This window comes from Cibotium barometz, chromosome 28 (assembly GCF_041138505.1).
Source record: "Cibotium barometz isolate CiBa-2024 chromosome 28, ASM4113850v1, whole genome shotgun sequence".
In the NCBI taxonomy this organism is placed as follows: domain Eukaryota; kingdom Viridiplantae; phylum Streptophyta; class Polypodiopsida; order Cyatheales; family Cibotiaceae; genus Cibotium; species Cibotium barometz.
The window spans coordinates 13,607,868-13,615,367 of NC_141073.1; positions in this window are offsets into that span (position 1 = coordinate 13,607,868).

Here is a 7,500-nt window from a genome sequence, read left to right on the forward strand (position 1 = left end):
AACCAGGTACTCCTTTTCCTCTCGCTATTCTAATTATAATAATTATGCTGCTCTTGCTCAGGATCTTGCGTTAGAGGAAACTATGCATACAAATAATAGCTCAGTTAATCTTGAGATTGTCATGAATGATTCAGAGCAGTCTAGGGAGCCAGGGGAGATGGTTCCAAATACCCAACTTGCATGAAGATTGCTTCCTTCAATGTGAAAGGCCTTCATAGTCCTGATAAATTGAAGGCTTTATGGAAATGGATTTTAGAGCAGGATTTTGATGTGGTTTGTATACAGGAACATAAGCTGCATGATAAGGCACACTCGGTGGGTCATTGTCATCAGTACTCTCTGTTTTATGGTGGTTCTCCTGATGGCTACTCCGGTACATTGACAATAGTAAAGAATAATCTTAATCCTACACTTCTCCTTAATCATGCTTCAGGCAGAGGGCTCTTTGTCTCATGTAGATATGATGGTATTTCTATCTCGGTTGGTAACTTTTATGGGGCCAATAATTCCAATGCTCGATGTCAGTTATAGGATTGGCTCTGTACTGTTAATATGGTGGATGGTTTTCTCTGTGGGGATTTTAACATGCTGGAATTTTCTCATGATTCTGCAACTGGTGCAGGTGTTTTGTTAGCGGCAGAGAGAGATGTGTGGTAATCTGCAAGTGCTCATCTATGTTTACATGATATGTGGGTTCAGTGCCATGGTATGGATTGCTGCGGATACACTTTCCATTCCGCGTCTCACTCTAGAGCATGGTCTAGGCTGGACTGTATCTATGCTATGGGCCTTGACTGGCTGCCACCAGTATGTGATGTGCAAGTATGTAGCGCAATGCACCTTTCAGATCACTGCCCGCTACTCCTTCACATGGCTGTGTTTGGTTGGCAGCATGCTATGGGTGCTATGCATCAAAAACGGCTGCTTATGGTTAATAACACTCATCTTGGGCGGGGCCTTTTTCATAATACTGTTATCAACTTACTGCAGTATATTCAATCGCAGCCCTTCAATAATTTGCAAAAGTGGCAGGCCTTTACTACTGAAATGCAGCATGTCATTCGTAAATGTGGCAAGTTTTATGCTCAGCAAAATCGCAATCATATTGCTCATGCTCAAACTGCTTTGGTTTGCCTTCGGGAAGCGGGTAATGTAAGGCTTCTAAATAAGCAGGAAGAGGCAGAACTTAGAAGATAGGTTAAAATTTTGCAAGAACATGACACTGCAGAGGCATCCAAAGCGAGGTCTATGAAAACTTACTATATCGCGTGCGTTCAAGGCCTATTTTAAAAATCCCTTATCTGTGAATTTTTGAATGAATTTATGTATCCTTTTCTATTCAAATCTGTATTTTTTTTCCAAAATATAAAAAATAAATCCCCTATTTAAATATATTTTTGTAAGTTTTATATATTTCTATTGAACTCACCTGATAGGCAATTTTTTTGTAAGTGACCCCCCCGAGGGTAATCTTGAAAACTGGTTCCTCGGATGCCAATTTCTAGGGTTGATTTTCCTCCAAAATTCGTAAAACCTTCTCCACATCCAACAAATTGTTGCTCATATGTTGTTAAAAAAACTAGGATATCATCTTAAAATATTAAAACACACTTCCCAATAAGTATAGAAAAATCATAGGAAATTGTTTTATAGAATGTCCCTCGAGCACCAGTTATGCCAGAGGGAATCACCACGAACTCATAGCGGCCTTGTTCGGTTCTAAAAGCTGTTTTTGGAATGTTGGCCTAAAAAATCCAAACTTGGTGGTAGCCGCTCTTCAAGTTGAAGCATCTAGAACTTGTTCTTGATTGTAAGCTTGTTTCATGATCTATATAGTCGATGCACAATTGGTGCGACCTTTCCTTATTTATGACAGAGAGGATGGGTGATGCGAATGGAGATGACCTCAGACGGATGAATCTAGCCCGATCCATCTCCAATTGCCCTTCCAATGCTTTTGATAAGCAATAGGAAACTCGCTGGGGGGGTTTGGGTCAGGAATGAGCATGATCCAATGGTCTTTTGGTTGATAGGGTGGAACTTTCAGAGGAAGGTCATCTCTTAACAGGATGTGATGATACCTTTTCAATCCCGGGTTCGTGTTCTAGTTGTGATATTGTGGCGTTGGATCCATAAATGAAGCCAACCTGCTTGGGATTATAAGTTGCAAAATGCTTTGAAGAAACTCGAACATACAATAATGCAATTTCGGCTCCCTTCTTGATGACTCACTTTGCCTGGAGATGTGAGATGAATGGGATACCTAGAAGACTCTAAACATCGGTGAGGCTGACTAGGGTAGGCACACCTTCTGTGATGAAGAACGTGCTCATCTTGCTATCTAATCATTATCAAACTAAGGGTTCCCAAGGATCATGTCACACCCTATGAGGGGAGCGGCAAGAAAATGTTGCTCAAATGCTACTTGTTGAACAAACAATTGTTCCTTTTTTTGCCACCTTTTCGGTGATCTGCATGCGGATACCTGGTGTGAACCCATCAACATCGAGCACAAAGGGCAGCATGATACACTCTAACTTGGCATCTAGATGTGGAGACAAGATCCGTTGTGCTACCAGTGTCGAGGATAATGGTAAATATGTGGCCCTTTGTACCACCACGCTTGTGGCTGGGACTACTGAGGTTTTTGAAGCTAGGGTGGTTGGTTTGATTGAGGCTTATTGCCTTTCCTTCCACATCATACAGTCCTCCTTCCCATGCTATTTGACATGACATTTAAAGAATCTCTGTTTGACCATATAGGCCTTTTGCTTCTCTACGTATAGTAATCCACCTATTATCCTTGCCCTTTGTTTTTGTTGGGAGTCATCTAGGCTTGCAACTATTGCTTAGTTTCTCATTCTTGTTGTTGTTATTACTGTTGTGGCCCTTCCCATTATGCTACTGCAAAGAATTCCCACCTATTGCTTGCTTTGGCTTACCGTCATTTAGCTTTATCTCCTTGTTTTGTGTCAGTGCCAATGCGTCCTCATATGTCTTTGGGTTGAGATTTTTGATCGCATATATGATTGAGGAATCCAACCCTCAAGTGAAGGCCCAGAGCTTCTACTTATCCGTAGCTTCTATTTGCTAAGCTAAGGTCAAAAGTTTGTTGAAGTAACTCAAATTTGGCATTCCTTTCTACTTGAGTTCAACAAAGTCATCCTCCAATGTAGTGAGGTATTGTGGATAGAGAAAATAGTGCTTGAAATTTGAGATGATTGTGTCCCAATTGTAATGTTCTCCAGTCATATTTTGGCATACGAGGGTTCTATACAGTCCAATGCTGCCACCATGGCACCGCCTTGCTTGTGAGATGAGGGGCTGCTAGGTGAACCTTGTCTTATGGGTCCCTAATCTTAGCTAACATGAAGTGAGCCATAAATTGCTTGATGAACTTATTGACTACACCATGTTATCACTTACCATCATACTTGATGAAGCTAGGCAAGCTGCAAACCAAGGGTTGAACTGTGATAGTACTACCTGGTTCTTTTCCATCGTCATAGGGAACGAACTCTTGTCCCCCTTTGCAACCAGATTTCCCTCATCCTTGGCCTCCTCCTCAATCCCCTCTATGATAGAAAATAAAACTTCATGTTTGGGGGTGGGTTCTATGGTTCTCCATTTCCCAAACTTGGTGCTAGAATGCATTCTTGCAGGGCTATCACCTACTGTTGTGTCATGACCTATGTGATAGACAAGAAATTAAATTTTTGGGAATTCAAGGCATCCGCAAAAATGTAAATGGATGGTATCCATCTAGTCTTATACTTGCGATTGGATGGTACGGATTTTCTCTTGTACTTGTGAGTCCATGGTACCTCAGTTGTAGGAAATGGTAGGTCGGGCCCAGGAAATGGTGTTTATGTGTTTCTTGTAGATTCCATCATTTTCCAAGCTTGGAAACAGCAAGGTGTTAAGATTCTAGAAATGGGATTGATCATGGTGAAGGACATAGATTAAGCAATATAATTAAGGTGGATTAAACCACACTAAAAACTCCATGACTAGAGAGAGAGAGGGAGATTGCACACTCAACACTATTCCCTTGTATTGCATATCACAATGAACCATACAATGATATAGGCTCTCTAGCCTTATCCCACTTTACACATCATCATCCATGTGGCAACTCCTTTTCCACTTCTTTTGGTCAACTCTCACACACCATGCAATATTACATGTGGCATTCATATCTCACCACAATATCTTGCTCCTCTAGGGTGCTTTCCCACATACACACAACACCGCGATTACATCTCTCAACACAAGGAAACTTCATTTTTTTGTGTCCCAAACAAAAGGTTGAATTTGAAGGCCATGTGGTAGATATTGAATGTTAATAGTGTCTTTAAGAAACATATTACATGCACATCTCCCTTTCTATTGACACACAAAGAGCCACAAATCCATCACACCAACACACACACACACACACACACACACACTATGATGAGAACTCGAGGGGTTCACTAATAAAAAATCATCTGTATCACGTGCGTTCAAGGGGTAATAGAAAACTCCCTCTACCTACATGCTATCAACTAATAAAATTACCCCTCTTACTTAAGGAACCTACGGGTTTTTTTCAAAAGTGTAATTAAAAATCTCCTCTTGTATGTAATCCTATAGGTTTTGTCAATTAAAAAAACCCTCCTGATGAACTCACGTGCTACACTTACATTTTTTTAGGTGCATCCCCCGGGGATGAGAAGGACAAATTTTCGTATAAAAGCAACCACGGAAAGGAATTTACAGTTAAGAGTGCATCTCTTCTCCTTGGTGTGGCCATGTTGGAAAGGTTTGGATAGGCAAGTAGATTGTGAATGAAATGAAAAGTGAATATGAAAAGCTTAGATTTGTCAAAATATCTAAGTGTTAACAAAATTTTAAAACTACAAGAGTTTCAAGAAGAAGACATGGTATTTTTGAAAGTAGACGGAAGAAAAGCTCTCTTTGACTCAAAAAATTCAAGAAATGGGGACCTTGCTATGGAGGACCATCCATTGGGCTGGAGATCAAGCTTATTGCATAAAGTTTTGATGTCTTAGTCTCCTCAAGAAATACTTGATAGACTCTCTGGTCTTGCAGAAATCAAATTTAAAATGAAACTTTTAAGACATTGTGTCCTCTCTCTGTCTCTCTCTCTCTTTGTCAAATGTAATAAAGCAACGAAATATACAAACATAATTAGTTTATTTGTGCATATACTTGCTCAAGTAAAACTTGCCTTACAAATTAAACTTGTTCTGTAACTAACTTCGCTTTTCTTGTTTGAGTGACACTTGTTTAAAACCTATCTTCAATGACAACAACAACGATGCCTCCAAACCAGGTACATACTCTCTCTCTCTTTGTCAATGTAATAAACCAATGAATTGTACAAACACAATTAGTTTAATCGTGCACATACTTGCTCAAGTAAAACTTGCCTTAACATCCAAGATGCATAATAACATCTTGGATATAAATTAAAAAAAAATTATTTTAACATCCAAGATGCATAATAGCATCTTGGATGGAGAAGCTAGAGAAAGATAGCAGGCTAGAAAGAGAGAAGCTAGAGAGAGAGAGAGAGAGAGAGAGAGAGAGAGAGAGAGAGAGAGAGAGAGAGCAGGCTATGCGCGAGAAGGTAAGGGCCAACTGGGTTTGGATTGTTTTGAACAAATGCATCGTAATGGCATCGTTCCAACTGAAGTAACCTATGCCTGCATCCTCAAAGCCTGTGCTGCTGGAGCCATTGACAAGGTATGGAGGCAGGGGCTGTTGGAGCATCATATTGTATTGCGTGGTGCTCTCGTGGTCATGTATGCCAAGTGTGGCGCTCTTCGCCAGGCGCAAAGTGCTCTAGAGAAGCTCCCTTCTAGGAAAGCTCTGTCCTGGATTGCTTTGATTGCAGGATGCTCAAAATGGGCAAGGCCAACAGGCTCTGCATGTTTGAAGTTGTTGACAAGGGGAAACAAATCCATGTCGAAATTTCAAGGCATGGGTTGCTGCAGAAGTAGATCGAGCTCGGCAATGCTCTAGTGGACCTGTATGTTGGGCGCAAGGGGAAACAAATCCATGAGACATTGCAAGGGAGAGGCGAAGGCGCACAGAGAGAGAGAGAGAGAGAGAGAGAGAGAGATTAAAAAAAAGGAAAGGGGGGGGGCGGAGTGCCAAGCACTCGCCCCCCCTTCCTTTTTTAAAAAAAAATGTAGTTTACTTTTAAGCTCCTCCCCATCTAACTAATTAATGCAATTTCATTTAAGATTAGGGAGGCATAATTAATGAAATCAATTTCATTTAAGATTGGGGAGGCATAATTGCTAATGGGATGTATAAACAAAAAAATTATTTACATACTGAATACATAATGGGACAAAAAACAAATTCCACGGGTTTTTTTTTTCCGTCCCGATCAAGATGGTGGTGCCCAATTTTTTTTCCCGGCCCTCGACCCCTGTCATCCACCGCCCATAAAAAATAACTAATAAAAAAAACCCCCTCCCCCATTCTTTTTTAAAATTGAATGCTTTGGACTATTTCTCTCTCAAGCTTCTCTCTCTCTCTAATTTCATATTCTCTCTCTAGTCACCCCTACCTCTCTCTCTCTAGCCTCTCTCTCTCTAGCCTCAAATTCTCTCTCTAGTTACCATCGCTCTCTCTCTCTCTCTCTCTGCCTCTGCTGCGCCTGCAGGCTGCAGTCCACACATTGCATACATGTTCACGAGACCACCACACTTGGCATACATGTTGACGAGAGCACAGCCTGCACCGGCAGTAGAGCACCGCCTGCACCGCACTTGGCATACATGTTGACGAGAGCACCGCCTGCACCACCACACTTGGCATACATGCGATGGGGCAGCTTACACTTGGCATACATGTTGCCGAGAGCACCGCCTGCACCACCACACTTGGCATACATGCGATGGGGCAGCTTACGTTTTAATGGTGAATATATATGCAGCAGCTGGCGGCCAAAGACATTGAAGCCATGAGAATACGGAATAAAGCATGGAAGCTTGCAGCATGGACTGATCCAAATAATAAGGTGCAGAGCATGCACAGAGCAAAGAGATCGACTTGAAGCTAGAGGATATGGAACACAAAATGTTGCAGGCAGGCTTCTTCCCAAATGAGTTGGGTGTCACGAACCCCTGCCTTTTATTCTCGCCATGGATTTGTTTTGCCTTGCCGTCTGCTCTGCAGAGAACCAGAACGAGAGAGAGAGAGAGAGAGAGAGAGAGAGAGAGAGAGAGAGAAAAAGTACACAAAAATAAAAAAAAAAGGAAAGGGGGGGGGCGCGTGCCTGGCACATGCCCCCCCCCTTTCCTTTTTTTTTAATGACCATCCAACTTTGCATTTTGGAACCAGCAGCCACAACTAATTAATTAATAGCATTATTTTTTACTTGTTGGGAACCATAATTGCTGAAGTAAAACTTGCCTTACAAATTAAACTCTTTGTGTAACTAATTTCGCTTTTGTTTTTTGAGAGGCACTTGTTTAAAAC